The sequence below is a fragment of the Tenrec ecaudatus genome, chromosome 1 (genome assembly GCF_050624435.1).
Source record: "Tenrec ecaudatus isolate mTenEca1 chromosome 1, mTenEca1.hap1, whole genome shotgun sequence".
Classification (NCBI taxonomy): domain Eukaryota; kingdom Metazoa; phylum Chordata; class Mammalia; order Afrosoricida; family Tenrecidae; genus Tenrec; species Tenrec ecaudatus.
Window position 1 is genome coordinate 278,941,887 of NC_134530.1, and position 21,239 is coordinate 278,963,125.

Consider the following 21,239-nt stretch of genomic DNA (forward strand, 5'->3'; position numbering starts at 1 on the left):
CTACATAGTCCAAGTGCCTGTTAGGTAACCTAGATAGTCCAAGTGCCCGCTAGGTAACCTACATAGTGCAAGTGTCTGCTAGTTAACATAAGTAGTCCAAGGGCCCGCTAGTTAACATACATAGTCCAAGTGCCCGGTAGTTAACTTAGATAGTTCAAGTATCCGTAGGGAACATTCATAGTCCAAGTGCCTGGCTCGGGAACCTACATAGTTCAAGAGCCCGCTAAGGAACCTACATAGTGCAAGTGTCCGCTAGTTAAAATAAGTAGTCCAAGGGCCCGCTAGTTAACATACATAGTCCAAGTGCCCGGTAGTTAACTTACATAGTTAGAGTGTCCGTAGGGAACATTCATAGTCCAAGTGCCCGCTAGGAAACCTATGTAGTCCAAATGCCCGCTAGGGAATCTACATAGTCCAAGGGCCCGCTGGTTAATGTAGATAGTCCAAGTGCTGCTAGTTAATCTACATAGCCCAAGGGCCCGCAAGTTAACCTACATAGTCCAAGTACCCGCTAGTTAACCTAGATCGTCCAAGTGTCCGCTAGTTAACCTACATAGTCCAAGTGCCTGCTAGGGAACCTACATTGTCCAAGTGCCCGCTCTGGAACATACATAGTCCAAGTGCCCGCCAGGGAATCTACATAGTCCATGGGCCCGCTAGTTAACCTAGATAGTCCAAGGGCCTGCAAGGAAACCTACATAGTCCAAGGGCCCGCTAGGTAACTAGATAGTTCAAGTGCCCGTAAGGTAACCTAGAGTCCATGTGCTCGCTAGTTAACCTACATAGTCCAAGTGCACGCTATGTAACCTAGATAGTCAAAGTGCCCGTTAGGTAACCTAGATAGTCCAAGTGCCTGTTACCTAACCTAGATAGTCCAAGTGCCCGCTAGGCAACCTACATAGTCCAAGAGCCCGTTCGTTAACCTAGAAGTCCAAGTGTCCGCTAGGTAACCTAGACAGTCCAATTGCCCGCTAGGTTACCTGCATATTCCAAGTGCCCGTTCGTTAACCTAGATAATCCAAGTGCCCACTAGGTAACCTACATAGTCCAAGGGCCCGCTAGGTAACCTATATAGCCCAAGTGCCCGCTAGGTAACACAGATAGTCCAAGGGCCCGTTAGTTAACCAACATAGTCCAAGGGCTCACTTGTTCACTTTGATAGTTCAAGTGCCCGCTAGTTAACCTAGATCCTCCAAGTGCCCGCTAGTTAACCTACATAGTTCAAGGACCCACTCCAAATGCCCGCTAGGGGCCCTAAGAGTCCAAATGCCCGCTAGTTAACCTAGATAGTCCAAGTGCTCGCTAGTTAACCTAGATAGTCCAAGTGACCGCTAGTTAACCTAGATAGACCAAGTGCCCGCTAGGGAACCTATCTAGTCCAAGTACCCGCTAGGAAACGTACAGAGTCCAAGTGCCCGCTAGGTAACGTACATAGTCCAAGTGCCCGCTAGGTAACGTAGATAGTCCAAGTGCCCGCTAGGAAACGTACATAGTCCAAGTGCCCGCTAGTTAACCTACATAGTCCAAGTGCCTGCTAGGTAACCTAGATAGTCCAAGTGCCCACTAGTTAACCTACATAGTCCAAGTGCCCAATAGGGAACCTATATAATCCAAGTGCCCGCTAGGGAACCTACATAGTCCAAGTGCCCGCATGGTAACCTAGATAGTCCAAGTGCCCGCTAGGTAACCTACATAGTGCAAGTGTCTGCTAGTTAACATAAGTAGTCCAAGGGCCCGCTAGTTAACATACATAGTCCAAGTGCCCGGTAGTTAACTTAGATAGTTCAAGTATCCGTAGGGAACATTCATAGTCCAAGTGCCTGGCTCGGGAACCTACATAGTCCAAGGGCCCACTAGGGAACCTACATAGTGCAAGTGTCCGCTAGTTAACATAAGTAGTCCAAGGGCCCGCTAGTTAACATACATACTCCAAGTGCCCTGTAGTTAACTTACATAGTTAGAGTGTCCGTAGGGAACATTCATAGTCCAAGTGCCCGCTAGGGAACCTACGTAGTCCAAATGCCCGCTAGGGAATCTACATAGTCCAAGGGCCCGCTGGTTAATGTAGATAGTCCAAGTGCTGCTAGTTAATCTACATAGTCCAAGGGCCCGCAAGTTAACCTACATAGTCCAAGTACCCGCTAGTTAACCCAGATAGTCCAAGGGCCCGCTAGTTAACCAACATAGTCCAAGGGCTCACTTGTTCACTTTGATAGTTCAAGTGCCCGCTAGTTAATCTAGATTTTCCAAGTGCCCGCTAGTTAACCTACATAGTCCAACGGCCCACTCCAAATGCCCGATAGGGGCCCTAATATTCCAAATGCCCGCTAGTTAACCTAGATAGTCCAAGTGCTCGCTAGTTAACCAGATAGTCCAAGTGCCCGCTAGTTAACCTAGATAGACCAAGTGCCCGCTAGGGAACCTATCTAGTCCAAGTACCCGCTAGGAAACGTACATAGTCCAAGTGCCCGCTAGGTAACGTACATAGTCCAAGTGCCCGGTAGGTAACGTAGATAGTCCAAGTGCCCGCTAGGAAACGTACATAGTCCAAGTGCCCACTAGTTAACCTACATAGTCCAAGTGCCTGCTAGTTAACCTAGATAGTCCAAGTGCCCGCTAGTTAACCTAGATAGACCAAGTGCCCGATAGGGAACCTATCTAGTCCAAGTACCCGCTAGGAAACGTACATATTCCAAGTGCCCGCTAGGTAACGTACATAGTCCAAGTGCCCGCTAGGTAACGTAGATAGTCCAAGTGCCCGCTAGGAAACGTACATAGTCCATGTGCCCACTAGTTAACCTACATAGTCCAAGTGCCTGTTAGGTAACCTAGATAGTCCAAGTGCCCACTAGTTAACCTACATAGTCCAAGTGCCCAATAGGGAACCTATATAATCCATGTGCCCGCTAGGGAACATACATAGTCCAAGTGCCCGTTAGGTAACCTACATAGTGCAAGTGTCTGCTAGTTAACATAAGTAGTCCAAAGGCCTGCTAGTTAACATACATAGTCCAAGTGCCCGGTAGTTAACTTACATAGTTTAAGTGTCCGTAGGGAACATTCATAGTCCAAGTGCCTCGCTAGGGAACCTACATAGTCCAAGGGCCCGCTAGGGAACCTACGTAGTCCAAGTGCCCGCTAGGGAATCTACATAGTCCAAGGGCCCGCTGGTTAATGTAGATAGTCCAAGTGCTGCTAGTTAATCTACATAGTCCAAGGGCCCGCAAGTTAACCTACATAGTCCAAGTACCCGCTAGTTAACCTAGATCGTCCAAGTGTCCGCTAGTTAACCTACATAGTCCAAGTGCCCGCTAGGGAACCTACATAGTCCAAGTGCCTGCTAGGGAACCTACATTGTCCAAGTGCCCGCTCTGGAACATACAAAGTCCAAGTGCCTACCAGGGAATCTACATAGTCCAAGGGCCCGCTAGTTAACCTAGATAGTCCAAGGGCCTGCTAGGAAACCTACATAGTCCAAGGGCCCGCTAGGTAACCTAGATAGTTCAAGTGCCCGTAAGGTAACCTAGAGTCCATTTGCTCGCTAGTTAACCTACATAGTCCAAGTGCACGCTATGTAACCTAGATAGTCAAAGTGCCCGTTAGGTAACCTAGATAGTCCAAGTGCCTGTTACCTAACCTAGATAGTCCAAGTGCCCGCTAGGCAACCTAGACAGTCCAAGTGCCCACTAGGTTACCTGCATATTCCAAGTGCCCGTTCGTTAACCTAGATAATCCAAGTGCCCACTAGGTAACCTACATAGTCCAAGTGCCCGCTAGGTAACCTATATAGCCCACGTGCCGGCTAGGTAACCCAGATAGTCCAAGGGCCCACTAGTTAACCAACATAGTCCAAGGGCTCACTTGTTCACTTTGATAGTTCAAGTGCCCGCTAGTTAACCTAGATTGTCCAAGTGCCCGCTAGTTAACCTAGATTGTCCAAGTGCCCGCTAGTTAACCTAGATAGACCAAGTGCCCGCTAGGGAACCTACATAGTCCAAGTGCCTGTTAGGTAACCTAGATAGTCCAAGTGCCCGCTAGGTAACCTACATAGTGCAAGTGTCTGCTAGTTAACATAAGTAGTCCAAGGGCCCGCTAGTTAACATACATAGTCCAAGTGCCCGGTAGTTAACTTAGATAGTTCAAGTATCCGTAGGGAACATTCATAGTCCAAGTGCCTGGCTCGGGAACCTACATAGTTCAAGAGCCCGCTAAGGAACCTACATAGTGCAAGTGTCCGCTAGTTAAAATAAGTAGTCCAAGGGCCCGCTAGTTAACATACATAGTCCAAGTGCCCGGTAGTTAACTTACATAGTTAGAGTGTCCGTAGGGAACATTCATAGTCCAAGTACCCGCAAGTTAACCTAGATCGTCCAAGTGTCCGCTAGTTAACCTACATAGTCCAAGTGCCCGCTAGGGAACCTACATAGTCCAAGTGCCTGCTAGGGAACCTACATTGTCCAAGTGCCCGCTCTGGAACATACAAAGTCCAAGTGCCTACCAGGGAATCTACATAGTCCAAGGGCCCGCTAGTTAACCTAGATAGTCCAAGGGCCTGCTAGGAAACCTACATAGTCCAAGGGCCCGCTAGGTAACCTAGATAGTTCAAGTGCCCGTAAGGTAACCTAGAGTCCATTTGCTCGCTAGTTAACCTACATAGTCCAAGTGCACGCTATGTAACCTAGATAGTCAAAGTGCCCGTTAGGTAACCTAGATAGTCCAAGTGCCTGTTACCTAACCTAGATAGTCCAAGTGCCCGCTAGGCAACCTAGACAGTCCAAGTGCCCACTAGGTTACCTGCATATTCCAAGTGCCCGTTCGTTAACCTAGATAATCCAAGTGCCCACTAGGTAACCTACATAGTCCAAGTGCCCGCTAGGTAACCTATATAGCCCACGTGCCGGCTAGGTAACCCAGATAGTCCAAGGGCCCACTAGTTAACCAACATAGTCCAAGGGCTCACTTGTTCACTTTGATAGTTCAAGTGCCCGCTAGTTAACCTAGATTGTCCAAGTGCCCGCTAGTTAACCTAGATTGTCCAAGTGCCCGCTAGTTAACCTAGATAGACCAAGTGCCCGCTAGGGAACCTACATAGTCCAAGTGCCTGTTAGGTAACCTAGATAGTCCAAGTGCCCGCTAGGTAACCTACATAGTGCAAGTGTCTGCTAGTTAACATAAGTAGTCCAAGGGCCCGCTAGTTAACATACATAGTCCAAGTGCCCGGTAGTTAACTTAGATAGTTCAAGTATCCGTAGGGAACATTCATAGTCCAAGTGCCTGGCTCGGGAACCTACATAGTTCAAGAGCCCGCTAAGGAACCTACATAGTGCAAGTGTCCGCTAGTTAAAATAAGTAGTCCAAGGGCCCGCTAGTTAACATACATAGTCCAAGTGCCCGGTAGTTAACTTACATAGTTAGAGTGTCCGTAGGGAACATTCATAGTCCAAGTGCCCGCTAGGAAACCTACGTAGTCCAAATGCCCGCTAGGGAATCTACATAGTCCAAGGGCCCGCTGGTTAATGTAGATAGTCCAAGTGCTGCTAGTTAATCTACATAGCCCAAGGGCCCGCAAGTTAACCTACATAGTCCAAGTACCCGCTAGTTAACCTAGATCGTCCAAGTGTCCGCTAGTTAACCTACATAGTCCAAGTGCCTGCTAGGGAACCTACATTGTCCAAGTGCCCGCTCTGGAACATACATAGTCCAAGTGCCCGCCAGGGAATCTACATAGTCCATGGGCCCGCTAGTTAACCTAGATAGTCCAAGGGCCTGCAAGGAAACCTACATAGTCCAAGGGCCCGCTAGGTAACTAGATAGTTCAAGTGCCCGTAAGGTAACCTAGAGTCCATGTGCTCGCTAGTTAACCTACATAGTCCAAGTGCACGCTATGTAACCTAGATAGTCAAAGTGCCCGTTAGGTAACCTAGATAGTCCAAGTGCCTGTTACCTAACCTAGATAGTCCAAGTGCCCGCTAGGCAACCTACATAGTCCAAGAGCCCGTTCGTTAACCTAGAAGTCCAAGTGTCCGCTAGGTAACCTAGACAGTCCAATTGCCCGCTAGGTTACCTGCATATTCCAAGTGCCCGTTCGTTAACCTAGATAATCCAAGTGCCCACTAGGTAACCTACATAGTCCAAGGGCCCGCTAGGTAACCTATATAGCCCAAGTGCCCGCTAGGTAACCCAGATAGTCCAAGGGCCCGTTAGTTAACCAACATAGTCCAAGGGCTCACTTGTTCACTTTGATAGTTCAAGTGCCCGCTAGTTAACCTAGATCCTCCAAGTGCCCGCTAGTTAACCTACATAGTTCAAGGACCCACTCCAAATGCCCGCTAGGGGCCCTAAGAGTCCAAATGCCCGCTAGTTAACCTAGATAGTCCAAGTGCTCGCTAGTTAACCTAGATAGTCCAAGTGACCGCTAGTTAACCTAGATAGACCAAGTGCCCGCTAGGGAACCTATCTAGTCCAAGTACCCGCTAGGAAACGTACAGAGTCCAAGTGCCCGCTAGGTAACGTACATAGTCCAAGTGCCCGCTAGGTAACGTAGATAGTCCAAGTGCCCGCTAGGAAACGTACATAGTCCAAGTGCCCGCTAGTTAACCTACATAGTCCAAGTGCCTGCTAGGTAACCTAGATAGTCCAAGTGCCCACTAGTTAACCTACATAGTCCAAGTGCCCAATAGGGAACCTATATAATCCAAGTGCCCGCTAGGGAACCTGCATAGTCCAAGTGCCCGTTAGGTAACCTAGATAGTCCAAGTGCGCGTTAGGTAACCTACATAGTGCAAGTGTCTGCTAGTTAACATAAGTAGTCCAAGGGCCCGCTAGTTAACATACATAGTCCAAGTGCCCGGTAGTTAACTTACATAGTTCAAGTGTCCGTAGGGAACATTCATAGTCCAAGTGCCCGCTAGGGAACCTACATAGTCCAAGTGCCCGCTAGGGAACCTACGTAGTCCAAGTGCCCGCTAGGGAATCTACATAGTCCAAGGGCCCGCTGGTTAATGTAGATAGTCCAAGTGCTGCTAGTTAATATATATAACCAAAGGGCCTGCTAGTTAACCTACATAGTCCAAGTACCCTCTAGTTAACCTAGATCGTCCATGTGTCCGCTAGTTAATCTACATAGTCCAAGTGCCCGCTAGGGAACCTACATAGTCCAAGTGCCTGCTAGGGAACCTACATTGTCCAAGTGCCCGCTCTGGAACATACATAGTCCAAGTGCCCGCTAGGGAATCTACATAATCCAAGGGCCCGCTAGGTAACCTAGATAGTTCAAATGCCCGTAAGGTAACCTAGAGTCCAAGTGCTCGCTAGTTAACCTACATAGTCCAAGTGCACGCTATGATACCTAGATAGTCAAAGTGCCCGTTAGGTAACCTAGATAGTCCAAGTGCCTGTTACCTAACGTAGATAGTCCAAGTGCCCGCTAGGCAACCTACATAGTCCAAGAGCCCGTTCGTTAACCTAGAAGTCCAAGTGTCCGCTAGGTAACCTAGACAGTCCAAGTGCCCGCTAGGTTACCTGCATATTCCAAGTGCCCATTCGTTAACCTAGATAATCCAAGTGCCCACTAGGTAACCTACATAGTCCAAGTGCCCGCTAGGTAACCTATATAGCCCAAGTGCCCGCTAGGTAACCCAGATAGTCCAAGGGCCCGCTAGTTAACCAACATAGTCCAAGGGCTCACTTGTTCACTTTGATAGTTCAAGTGCCCGCTAGTTAATCTAGATTTTCCAAGTGCCCGCTAGTTAACCTACATAGTCCAACGGCCCACTCCAAATGCCCGCTAGGGGCCCTAATAGTCCAAATGCCCGCTAGTTAACCTAGATAGTCCAAGTGCTCGCTAGTTAACCTAGATAGTCCAAGTGCCCGCTAGTTAACCTAGATAGACCTAGTGCCCGCTAGGGAACCTATCTAGTCCAAGTACCCGCTAGGAAACGTACATAGTCCAACTGCCCGCTAGGTAACGTACATAGTCCAAGTGCCCGCTAGGTAACGTAGATAGTCCAAGTGCCCGCTAGGAAACGTACATAGTCCAAGTTCCCACTAGTTAACCTACATAGTCCAAGTGCCTGCTAGGTAACCTAGATAGTCCAAGTGCCCACTAGTTAACCTACATAGTCCAAGTGCCCAATAGGGAACCTATATAATCCAAGTGCCCGCTAGGGAACCTACATAGTCCAAGTGCCCGTTAGGTAACCTAGATAGTCCAAGTGCCCGCTAGGTAACCTACATAGTGCAAGTGTCTGCTAGTTAACATAAGAAGTCCAAAGGCCCGCTAGTTAATATACATAGTCCAAGTGCCCGGTAGTTAACTTACATAGTTCAAGTGTCCGTAGGGAACATTCATAGTCCAAGTGCCTCGCTAGGGAACCTACATAGTCCAAGGGCTCGCTAGGGAACCTACGTAGTCCAAGTGCCCGCTAGGGAATCTACATAGTCCAAGGGCCCGCTGGTTAATGTAGATAGTCCAAGTGCTGCTAGTTAATCTACATAGTCCAAGGGCCCGCAAGTTAACCTACATAGTCCAAGTACCCGCTAGTTAACCTAGATCGTCCAAGTGTCCGCTAGTTAACCTACATAGTCCAAGTGCCCTCTAGGGAACCTACATAGTCCAAGTGCCTGCTAGGGAACCTACATTGTCCAAGTGCCCGCTGGTTAATGTAGATAGTCCAAGTGCTGCTAGTTAATCTACATAGTCCAAGGGCCCGCTAGTTAACCTAGATAGTCCAAGGGCCTGCAAGGAAACGTACATAGTCCAAGGGCTCGCTAGGTAACCTAGATAGTTCAAGTGCCCGTAAGGTAACCTAGAGTCCAAGTGCTCGCTAGTTAACCTACATAGTCCAAGTGCACGCTATGTAACCTAGATAGTCAAAGTGCCCGTTAGGTAACCTAGATAGTCCAAGTGCCTGTTACCTAACCTAGATAGTCCAAGTGCCCGCTACGCAACCTACATAGTCCAAGAGCCCGTTCGTTAACCTAGAAGTCCAAGTGTCCGCTAGGTAACCTAGACAGTCCAAGTGCCCGCTAGGTTACCTGTATATTCCAAGTGCCCGTTCGTTAACCTAGATAATCCAAGTGCCCACTAGGTAACCTACATAGTCCAAGTGCCCGCTAGGTAACCTATATAGCCCAAGTGCCCGCTAGGTAACCCAGATAGTCCAAGGGCCCGCTAGTTAACCAACATAGTCCAAGGGCTCACTTGTTCACTTTGATAGTTCAAGTGCCCGCTAGTTAACCTAGATTGTCCAAGTGCCCGCTAGTTAACCTAGATTGTCCAAGTGCCCGCTAGTTAACCTAGATAGACCAAGTGCCCGCTAGGGAACCTATGTAGTCCAAGTACCCGCTAGGAAACGTACATAGTCCAAGTGCCCGCTAGGTAACGTACATAGTCCAAGTGCCCGCTAGGTAACGTAGATAGTCCAAGTGCCCGCTAGGAAACGTACATAGTCCAAGTGCCCGCTAGTTAACCTACATAGTCCAAGTGCCTGCTAGGTAACCTAGATAGTCCAAGTGCCCACTAGTTAACCTACATAGTCCAAGTGCCCAATAGGGAACCTATATAATCCAAGTGCCCGCTAGGGAACCTGCATAGTCCAAGTGCCCGCATGGTAACCTAGATAGTCCAAGTGCCCGCTAGGTAACCTACATAGTGCAAGTGTCTGCTAGTTAACATAAGTAGTCCAAGGGCCCGCTAGTTAACATACATAGTCCAAGTGCCCGGTAGTTAACTTAGATAGTTCAAGTATCCGTAGGGAACATTCATAGTCCAAGTGCCTGGCTCGGGACCCTACATAGTCCAAGGGCCCACTAGGGAACCTACATAGTGCAAGTGTCCGCTAGTTAACATAAGTAGTCCAAGGGCCCGCTAGTTAACATACATACTCCAAGTGCCCTGTAGTTAACTTACATAGTTAGAGTGTCCGTAGGGAACATTCATAGTCCAAGTGCCCGCTAGGGAACCTACGTAGTCCAAATGCCCGCTAGGGAATCTACATAGTCCAAGGGCCCGCTGGTTAATGTAGATAGTCCAAGTGCTGCTAGTTAATCTACATAGTCCAAGGGCCCGCAAGTTAACCTACATAGTCCAAGTACCCGCTAGTTAACCCAGATAGTCCAAGGGCCCGCTAGTTAACCAACATAGTCCAAGGGCTCACTTGTTCACTTTGATAGTTCAAGTGCCCGCTAGTTAATCTAGATTTTCCAAGTGCCCGCTAGTTAACCTACATAGTCCAACGGCCCACTCCAAATGCCCGATAGGGGCCCTAATAGTCCAAATGCCCGCTAGTTAACCTAGATAGTCCAAGTGCTCGCTAGTTAACCAGATAGTCCAAGTGCCCGCTAGTTAACCTAGATAGACCAAGTGCCCGCTAGGGAACCTATCTAGTCCAAGTACCCGCTAGGAAACGTACATAGTCCAAGTGCCCGCTAGGTAACGTACATAGTCCAAGTGCCCGGTAGGTAACGTAGATAGTCCAAGTGCCCGCTAGGAAACGTACATAGTCCAAGTGCCCACTAGTTAACCTACATAGTCCAAGTGCCTGCTAGTTAACCTAGATAGTCCAAGTGCCCGCTAGTTAACCTAGATAGACCAAGTGCCCGATAGGGAACCTATCTAGTCCAAGTACCCGCTAGGAAACGTACATATTCCAAGTGCCCGCTAGGTAACGTACATAGTCCAAGTGCCCGCTAGGTAACGTAGATAGTCCAAGTGCCCGCTAGGAAACGTACATAGTCCATGTGCCCACTAGTTAACCTACATAGTCCAAGTGCCTGTTAGGTAACCTAGATAGTCCAAGTGCCCACTAGTTAACCTACATAGTCCAAGTGCCCAATAGGGAACCTATATAATCCATGTGCCCGCTAGGGAACCTACATAGTCCAAGTGCCCGTTAGGTAACCTACATAGTGCAAGTGTCTGCTAGTTAACATAAGTAGTCCAAAGGCCTGCTAGTTAACATACATAGTCCAAGTGCCCGGTAGTTAACTTACATAGTTCAAGTGTCCGTAGGGAACATTCATAGTCCAAGTGCCTCGCTAGGGAACCTACATAGTCCAAGGGCCCGCTAGGGAACCTACGTAGTCCAAGTGCCCGCTAGGGAATCTACATAGTCCAAGGGCCCGCTGGTTAATGTAGATAGTCCAAGTGCTGCTAGTTAATCTACATAGTCCAAGGGCCCGCAAGTTAACCTACATAGTCCAAGTACCCGCAAGTTAACCTAGATCGTCCAAGTGTCCGCTAGTTAACCTACATAGTCCAAGTGCCCGCTAGGGAACCTACATAGTCCAAGTGCCTGCTAGGGAACCTACATTGTCCAAGTGCCCGCTCTGGAACATACAAAGTCCAAGTGCCTACCAGGGAATCTACATAGTCCAAGGGCCCGCTAGTTAACCTAGATAGTCCAAGGGCCTGCTAGGAAACCTACATAGTCCAAGGGCCCGCTAGGTAAGCTAGATAGTTCAAGTGCCCGTAAGGTAACCTAGAGTCCATTTGCTCGCTAGTTAACCTACATAGTCCAAGTGCACGCTATGTAACCTAGATAGTCAAAGTGCCCGTTAGGTAACCTAGATAGTCCAAGTGCCTGTTACCTAACCTAGATAGTCCAAGTGCCCGCTAGGCAACCTAGACAGTCCAAGTGCCCACTAGGTTACCTGCATATTCCAAGTGCCCGTTCGTTAACCTAGATAATCCAAGTGCCCACTAGGTAACCTACATAGTCCAAGTGCCCGCTAGGTAACCTATATAGCCCACGTGCCGGCTAGGTAACCCAGATAGTCCAAGGGCCCACTAGTTAACCAACATAGTCCAAGGGCTCACTTGTTCACTTTGATAGTTCAAGTGCCCGCTAGTTAACCTAGATTGTCCAAGTGCCCGCTAGTTAACCTAGATTGTCCAAGTGCCCGCTAGTTAACCTAGATAGACCAAGTGCCCGCTAGGGAACCTACATAGTCCAAGTGCCTGTTAGGTAACCTAGATAGTCCAAGTGCCCGCTAGGTAACCTACATAGTGCAAGTGTCTGCTAGTTAACATAAGTAGTCCAAGGGCCCGCTAGTTAACATACATAGTCCAAGTGCCCGGTAGTTAACTTAGATAGTTCAAGTATCCGTAGGGAACATTCATAGTCCAAGTGCCTGGCTCGGGAACCTACATAGTTCAAGAGCCCGCTAAGGAACCTACATAGTGCAAGTGTCCGCTAGTTAAAATAAGTAGTCCAAGGGCCCGCTAGTTAACATACATAGTCCAAGTGCCCGGTAGTTAACTTACATAGTTAGAGTGTCCGTAGGGAACATTCATAGTCCAAGTGCCCGCTAGGAAACCTACGTAGTCCAAATGCCCGCTAGGGAATCTACATAGTCCAAGGGCCCGCTGGTTAATGTAGATAGTCCAAGTGCTGCTAGTTAATCTACATAGCCCAAGGGCCCGCAAGTTAACCTACATAGTCCAAGTACCCGCTAGTTAACCTAGATCGTCCAAGTGTCCGCTAGTTAACCTACATAGTCCAAGTGCCTGCTAGGGAACCTAATTTGTCCAAGTGCCCGCTCTGGAACATACATAGTCCAAGTGCCCGCCAGGGAATCTACATAGTCCATGGGCCCGCTGGTTAACCTAGATAGTCCAAGGGCCTGCTAGGAAACCTACATAGTCCAAGGGCCCGCTAGGTAACTAGATAGTTCAAGTGCCCGTAAGGTAACCTAGAGTCCATGTGCTCGCTAGTTAACCTACATAGTCCAAGTGCACGCTATGTAACCTAGATAGTCAAAGTGCCCGTTAGGTAACCTAGATAGTCCAAGTGCCTGTTACCTAACCTAGATAGTCCAAGTGCCCGCTAGGCAACCTACATAGTCCAAGAGCCCGTTCGTTAACCTAGAAGTCCAAGTGTCCGCTAGGTAACCTAGACAGTCCAATTGCCCGCTAGGTTACCTGCATATTCCAAGTGCCCGTTCGTTAACCTAGATAATCCAAGTGCCCACTAGGTAACCTACATAGTCCAAGTGCCCGCTAGGTAACCTATATAGCCCAAGTGCCCGCTAGGTAACCCAGATAGTCCAAGGGCCCGCTAGTTAACCAATATAGTCCAAGGGCTCACTTGTTCACTTTGATAGTTCAAGTGCCCGCTAGTTAATCTAGATTTTCCAAGTGCCCGCTAGTTAACCTACATAGTCCAACGGCCCACTCCAAATGCCCGCTAGGGGCCCTAATAGTCCAAATGCCCGCTAGTTAACCTAGACAGTCCAAGTGCTCGCTAGTTAACCTAGATAGTCCAAGTGCCCGCTAGTTAACCTAGATAGACCAAGTGCCCGATAGGGAACCTATCTAGTCCAAGTACCCGCTAGGAAACGTACATATTCCAAGTGCCCGCTAGGTAACGTACATAGTCCAAGTGCCCGCTAGGTAACGTAGATAGTCCAAGTGCCCGCTAGGAAACGTACATAGTCCAAGTGCCCACTAGTTAACCTACATAGTCCAATTGCCTGCTAGGTAACCTAGATAGTCCAAGTGCCCACTAGTTAACCTACATAGTCCAAGTGCCCAATAGGGAACCTATATAATCCAAGTGCCCGCTAGGGAACCTACATAGTCCAAGTGCCCGTTAGGTAACCTACATAGTGCAAGTGTCTGCTAGTTAACATAAGTAGTCCAAAGGCCTGCTAGTTAACATACATAGTCCAAGTACCCGGTAGTTAACTTACATAGTTCAAGTGTCCGTAGGGAACATTCATAGTCCAAGTGCCTCGCTAGGGAACCTACATAGTCCAAGGGCCCGCTAGGGAACCTACGTAGTCCAAGTGCCCGCTAGGGAATCTACATAGTCCAAGGGCCCGCTGGTTTTTGTAGATAGTCCAAGTGCTGCTAGTTAATCTACATAGTCCAAGGGCCCGCAAGTTAACCTACATAGTCCAAGTACCCGCTAGTTAACCTAGATCGTCCAAGTGTCCGCTAGTTAACCTACATAGTCCAAGTGCCCGCTAGGGAACCTACATAGTCCAAGTGCCTGCTAGGGAACCTACATTGTCCAAGTGCCCGCTCTGGAACATACAAAGTCCAAGTGCCCACCAGGGAATCTACATAGTCCAAGGGCCCGCTAGTTAACCTAGATAGTCCAAGGGCCTGCTAGGAAACCTACATAGTCCAAGGGCCCGCTAGGTAACCTAGATAGTTCAAGTGCCCGTACGGTAACCTAGAGTCCATGTGCTCGCTAGTTAACCTACATAGTCCAAGTGCACGCTATGTAACCTAGATAGTCAAAGTGCCCGTTAGGTAACCTAGATAGTCCAAGTGCCTGTTACCTAACTTAGATAGTCCAAGTGCCCGCTAGGCAACCTACATAGTCCAAGAGCCCGTTCGGTAACCTAGAAGTCCAAGTGTCCGCTAGGTAACCTAGACAGTCCAAGTGCCCACTAGGTTACCTGCATATTCCAAGTGCCCGTTCGTTAACCTACATAATCGAAGTGCCCACTAGGTAACCTACATAGTCCAAGTGCCAGCTAGGTAACCTATATAGCCCAAGTGCCCGCTAGGTAACCCAGATAGTCCAAGGGCCCGTTAGTTAACCAACATAGTCCAAGGGCTCACTTGTTCACTTTGATAGTTCAAGTGCCCGCTAGTTAACCTAGATCCTCCAAGTGCCCGCTAGTTAACCTACATAGTCCAAGGACCCACTCCAAATGCCCGCTAGGGGCCCTAAGAGTCCAAATGCCCGCTAGTTAACCTAGATAGTCCAAGTGCTCGCTAGTTAACCTAGATAGTCCAAGTGCCCAATAGGGAACCTATATAATCCAAGTGCCCGCTAGGGAACCTACATAGTCCAAGTGCCCGTTAGGTAACCTACATAGTGCAAGTGTCTGCTAGTTAACATAAGTAGTCCAAAGGCCTGCTAGTTAACATACATAGTCCAAGTGCCCGGTAGTTAACTTACATGGTTCAAGAGTCCGTAGGGTACATTCATAGTCCAAGTGCCTCGCTAGGGAACCTACATAGTCCAAGGGCCCGCTACGGAACCTATGTAGTCCAAGTGCCCGCTAGGGAATCTACATAGTCCAAGGGCCCGCTGGTTAATGTAGATAGTCCAAGTGCTGCTAGTTAATCTACATAGTCCAAGGGCCCGCAAGTTAACCTACATAGTCCAAGTACCCGCTAGTTAACCTAGATCGTCCAAGTGTCCGCTAGTTAACCTACATAGTCCAAGTGCCCGCTAGGGAACCTACATAGTCCAAGTGCCTGCTAGGGAACCTACATTGTCCAAGTGCCCGCTCTGGAACATACAAAATCCAAGTGCCCACCAGGGTATCTACATAGTCCAAGGGCCCGCTAGTTAACCTAGATAGTCCAAGGGCCTGCTAGGAAACCTACATAGTCCAAGGGCCCGCTAGGTAACCTAGATAGTTCAAGTGCCCGTAAGGTAACCTAGAGTCCATGTGCTCGCTAGTTAACATACATAGTCCAAGTGCACGCTATGTAACCTAGATAGTCAAAGTGCCCGTTAGGTAACCTAGATTGTCCAAGTGCCTGTTACCTAACCTAGATAGTCCAAGTGCCCGCTAGGCAACCTACATAGTCCAAGAGCCCGTTCGGTAACCTAGAAGTCCAAGTGTCCGCTAGGTAACCTAGACATTCCAAGTGCCCACTAGGTTACCTGCATATTCCAAGTGCCTGTTCGTTAACCTAGATAATCCAAGTGCCCACTAGGTAACCTACATAGTCCAAGTGCCCGCTAGGCAACCTATATAGCCCAAGTGCCCGCTAGGTAACCCAGATAGTCCAAGGGCCCGCTAGTTAACCAACATAGTCCAAGGGCTCACTTGTTCACTTTGATAGTTCAAGTGCCCGCTAGTTAATCTAGATTTTCCAAGTGCCCGCTAGTTAACCTACATAGTCCATCGGCCCACTCCAAATGCCCGCTAGGGGCCCTAATAGTCCAAATGCCCGCTAGTTAACCTAGATAGTCCAAGTGCCCGCTAGTTAACCTAGATAGACCAAGTGCCCGATAGGGAACCTATCTAGTCCAAGTACCCGCTAGGAAACGTACATATTCCAAGTGCCCGCTAGGTAACGTACATAGTCCAAGTGCCCGCTAGGTAACGTAGATAGTCCAAGTGCCCGCTAGGAAACGTACATAGTCCAAGTGCCCACTAGTTAACCTACATAGTCCAAGTGCCTGCTAGGTAACCTAGATAGTCCAAGTGCCCACTAGTTAACCTACATAGTCCAAGTGCCCAATAGGGAACCTATATAATCCAAGTGCCCGCTAGGGAACCTACATAGTCCAAGTGCCCGTTAGGTAACCTACATAGGGCAAGTGTCTGCTAGTTAACATAAGTAGTCCAAAGGCCTGCTAGTTAACATACAAAGTCCAAGTGCCCGGTAGTTAACTTACATAGTTCAAGTGTCCGTAGGGAACATTCATAGTCCAAGTGCCTCGCTAGGGAACCTACATAGTCCAAGGGCCCGCTAGGGAACCTACGTAGTCCAAGTGCCCGCTAGGGAATCTACATAGTCCAAGGGCCCGCTGGTTAATGTAGATAGTCCAAGTGCTGCTAGTTAATCTACATAGTCCAAGGGCCCGCAAGTTAACCTACATAGTCCAAGTACCCGCTAGTTAACCTAGATCGTCCAAGTGTCCGCTAGTTAACCTACATAGTCCAAGTGCCCGCTAGGGAACCTACATAGTCCAAGTGCCTGCTAGGGAACCTACATTGTCCAAGTGCCCGCTCTGGAACATACAAAGTCCAAGTGCCCACCAGGGAATCTACATAGTCCAAGGGCCCGCTAGTTAACCTAGATAGTCCAAGGGCCTGCTAGGAAACCTACATAGTCCAAGGGCCCGCTAGGTAACCTAGATAGTTCAAGTGCCCGTAAGGTAACCTAGAGTCCATGTGCTCGCTTGTTAACCTACATAGTCCAAGTGCACGCTATGTAACCTAGATAGTCAAAGTGCCCGTTAGGTAACCTAGATAGTCCAAGTGCCTGTTACCTAACCTAGATAGTCCAAGTGCCCGCTAGGCAACCTACATAGTCCAAGAGCCCGTTCGTTAACCTAGAAGTCCAAGTGTCCGCTAGGTAACCTAGACAGTCCAAGTGCCCACTAGGTTACCTGCATATTCCAAGTGCCCGTTCGTTAACCTAGATAATCGAAGTGCCCACTAGGTAACCTACATAGTCCAAGTGCCAGCTAGGTAACCTATATAGCCCAAGTGCCCGCTAGGTAACCCAGATAGTCCAAGGGCCCGTTAGTTAACCAACATAGTCCAAGGGCTCACTTGTTCACTTTGATAGTTCAAGTGCCCTCTAGTTAACCTAGATCCTCCAAGTGCCCGCTAGTTAACCTACATAGTCCAAGGACCCACTCCAAATGCCCGCTAGGGGCCCTAAGAGTCCAAATGCCCGCTAGTTAACCTAGATAGTCCAAGTGCTCGCTAGTTAACCTAGATAGTCCAAGTGCCCGCTAGTTAACCTAGATAGACCAAGTGCCCGCTAGGGAACCTATCTAGTCCAAGTACCCGCTAGGAAACGTACATAGTCCAAGTGCCCGCTAGGTAACGTACATAGTCCAAGTGCCCGCTAGGTAACGTAGATAGTCCAAGTGCCCGCTAGGAAACGTACATAGTCCAAGTGCCCGCTAGTTAACCTACATAGTCCAAGTGCCTGCTAGGTAACCTAGATAGTCCAAGTGCCCACTAGTTAACCTACATAGTCCAAGTGCCCAATAGGGAACCTATATAATCCAAGTGCCCGCTAGGGAACCTGCATAGTCCAAGTGCCCGTTAGGTAACCTAGAGAGTCCAAGTGCCCGTTAGGTAACCTACATAGTGCAAGTGTCTGCTAGTTAACATAAGTAGTCCAAGGGCCCGCTAGTTAACATACATAGTCCAAGTGCCCGGTAGTTAACTTACATAGTTCAAGTGTCCGTAGGGAACATTCATAGTCCAAGTGCCCGCTAGGGAACCTACATAGTCCAAGTGCCCGCTAGGGAAGCTATGTAGTCCAAGTGCCCGCTAGGGAATCTACATAGTCCAAGGGCCCGCTGGTTAATGTAGATAGTCCAAGTGCTGCTAGTTAATCTACATAATCCAAGGGCCTGCTAGTTAACCTACATAGTCCAAGTACCCGCTAGTTAACCTAGATCGTCCATGTGTCCGCTAGTTAATCTACATAGTCCAAGTGCCCGCTAGGGAACCTACATAGTCCAAGTGCCTGCTAGGGAACCTACATTGTCCAAGTGCCCGCTCTGGAACATACATAGTCCAAGTGCCCGCTAGGGAATCTACATAATCCAAGGGCCCGCTAGGTAACCTAGATAGTTCAAATGCCCGTAAGGTAACCTAGAGTCCAAGTGCTCGCTAGTTAACCTACATAGTCCAAGTGCACGCTATGATACCTAGATAGTCAAAGTGCCCGTTAGGTAACCTAGATAGTCCAAGTGCCTGTTACCTAACGTAGATAGTTCAAGTGCCCGCTAGGCAACCTACATAGTCCAAGAGCCCGTTCGTTAACCTAGAAGTCCAAGTGTCCGCTAGGTAACCTAGACAGTCCAAGTGCCCGCTAGGTTACCTGCATATTCCAAGTGCCCATTCGTTAACCTAGATAATCCAAGTGCCCACTAGGTAACCTACATAGTCCAAGTGCCCGCTAGGTAACCTATATAGCCCAAGTGCCCGCTAGGTAACCCAGATAGTCCAAGGGCCCGCTAGTTAACCAACATAGTCCAAGGGCTCACTTGTTCACTTTGATAGTTCAAGTGCCCGCTAGTTAATCTAGATTTTCCAAGTGCCCGCTAGTTAACCTACATAGTCCAACGGCCCACTCCAAATGCCCGCTAGGGGCCCTAATAGTCCAAATGCCCGCTAGTTAACCTAGATAGTCCAAGTGCTCGCTAGTTAACCTAGATAGTCCAAGTGCCCGCTAGTTAACCTAGATAGACCAAGTGCCCGCTAGGGAACCTATCTAGTCCAAGTACCCGCTAGGAAACGTACATAGTCCAACTGCCCGCTAGGTAACGTACATAGTCCAAGTGCCCGCTAGGTAACGTAGATAGTCCAAGTGCCCGCTAGGAAACGTACATAGTCCAAGTTCCCACTAGTTAACCTACATAGTCCAAGTGCCTGCTAGGTAACCTAGATAGTCCAAGTGCCCACTAGTTAACCTACATAGTCCAAGTGCCCAATAGGGAACCTATATAATCCAAGTGCCCGCTAGGGAACCTACATAGTCCAAGTGCCCGTTAGGTAACCTAGATAGTCCAAGTGCCCGCTAGGTAACCTACATAGTGCAAGTGTCTGCTAGTTAACATAAGTAGTCCAAAGGCCCGCTAGTTAATATACATAGTCCAAGTGCCCGGTAGTTAACTTACATAGTTCAAGTGTCCGTAGGGAACATTCATAGTCCAAGTGCCTCGCTAGGGAACCTACATAGTCCAAGGGCTCGCTAGGGAACCTACGTAGGCCAAGTGCCCGCTAGGGAACCTACATATTCCAAGTGCCCGTTAGGTAACCTAGATAGTCCAAGTGCCCGCTAGGTAACCTACATAGTGCAAGTGTCCGCTAGTTAACCTAAGTAGTCCAAGTGCCCGGTAGTTAACTTACATAGTTCAAGTGTCCGTAGGGAACATTCATAGTCCAAGTGCCCGCTAGGGAACCTACATAGTCCAAGTGCCCGCTAGGGAACCTATGTAGTCCAAGTGCCCGCTAGGGAATCTACATAGAACAAGAGCCCGCTGGTTAATGTAGATAGTCCAAGTGCTGCTAGTTAATCTACATAGTCCAAGGGCCCGCTAGTTAACCTAGATAGTCCAAGGGCCTGCTAGGAAACCTACATAGTCCAAGGGCCCGCTAGGTAACCTAGATAGTTCAAGTGCCCGTAAGGTAACCTAGAGTCCAAGTGCTCGCTAGTTAACCTACATAGTCCAAGTGCACGCTATGTAACCTAGATAGTCAAAGTGCCCGTTAGGTAACCTAGATAGTCCAAGTGCCTGTTACCTAACCTAGATAGTCCAAGTGCCCGCTAGGCAACCTACATAGTCCAAGAGCCCGTTCGTTAACCTAGAAGTCCAAGTGTCCGCTAGGTAACCTAGACAGTCCAAGTGCCCGCTAGGTTACCTGCATATTCCAAGTGCCCGTTCGTTAACCTAGATAATCCAAGTGCCCACTAGGTAACCTACATAGTCCAAGTGCCCGCTAGGTAACCTATATAGCCCAAGTGCCCGCTAGGTAATCCAGATAGTCCAAGGGCCCGCTAGTTAACCAACATAGTCCAAGGGCTCACTTGTTCACTTTGATAGTTCAAGTGCCCGCTAGTTAACCTAGATTGTCCAAGTGCCCGCTAGTTAACCTAGATTGTCCAAGTGCCCGCTAGTTAACCTACATAGTCCAACGGCCCACTCCAAATGCCCGCTAGGGGCCCTAATAGTCCAAATGCCCGCTAGTTAACCTAGATAGTCCAAGTGCCCGCTAGTTAACCTAGATAGACCAAGTGCCCGCTAGGGAACCTATCTAGTCCAAGTACCCGCTAGGAAACGTACATAGTCCAAGTGCCCGCTAGGTAACGTACATAGTCCAAGTGCCCGCTAGCTAACGTAGATAGTCCAAGTGCCCGCTAGGAAACGTATATAGTCCAAGTGCCCGCTAATTAACCTACATAGTCCAAGTGATTGCTAGGTAACCTAGATAGTCCAAGTGCCCACTAGTTAACCTACATAGTCCAAATGCCCAATAGGGAACCTATATAATCCAAGTGCCCGCTAGGGAACCTACATAGTCCAAGTGCCCGTTAGGTAACCTAGATAGTCCAAGTGCCCGCTAGGTAACCTACATAGTGCAAGTGTCTGCTAGTTAACATAAGTAGTCCAAGGGCCCGCTAGTTAACATACATAGTCCAAGTGCCCGGTAGTTAACTTAGATAATTCAAGTATCCGTAGGGAACATTCATAGTCCAAGTGCCTGGCTAGGGAACCTACATAGTCCAAGGGCCCGCTAGGGAACCTACGTAGTCCAAGTGCCCGCTAGTTAATCTAGATAGACCAAGTGCCCGCTAGGGAACCTATCTGGTCCAAGTACCCACTAGGAAACGTACATAGTCCAAGTGCCCGCTAGGTAACGTACATAGTCCAAGTGCCCGCTAGGGAACGTACATAGTCCAAGTGACCCCTAGGTAACCTAGACAGTGCAAGTGCCCGCTAGTTAACCTACATAGTCCAAGTGCCTGCTAGGTAACCTAGAAAGTCCAAGTGCCCACTAGTTAACCT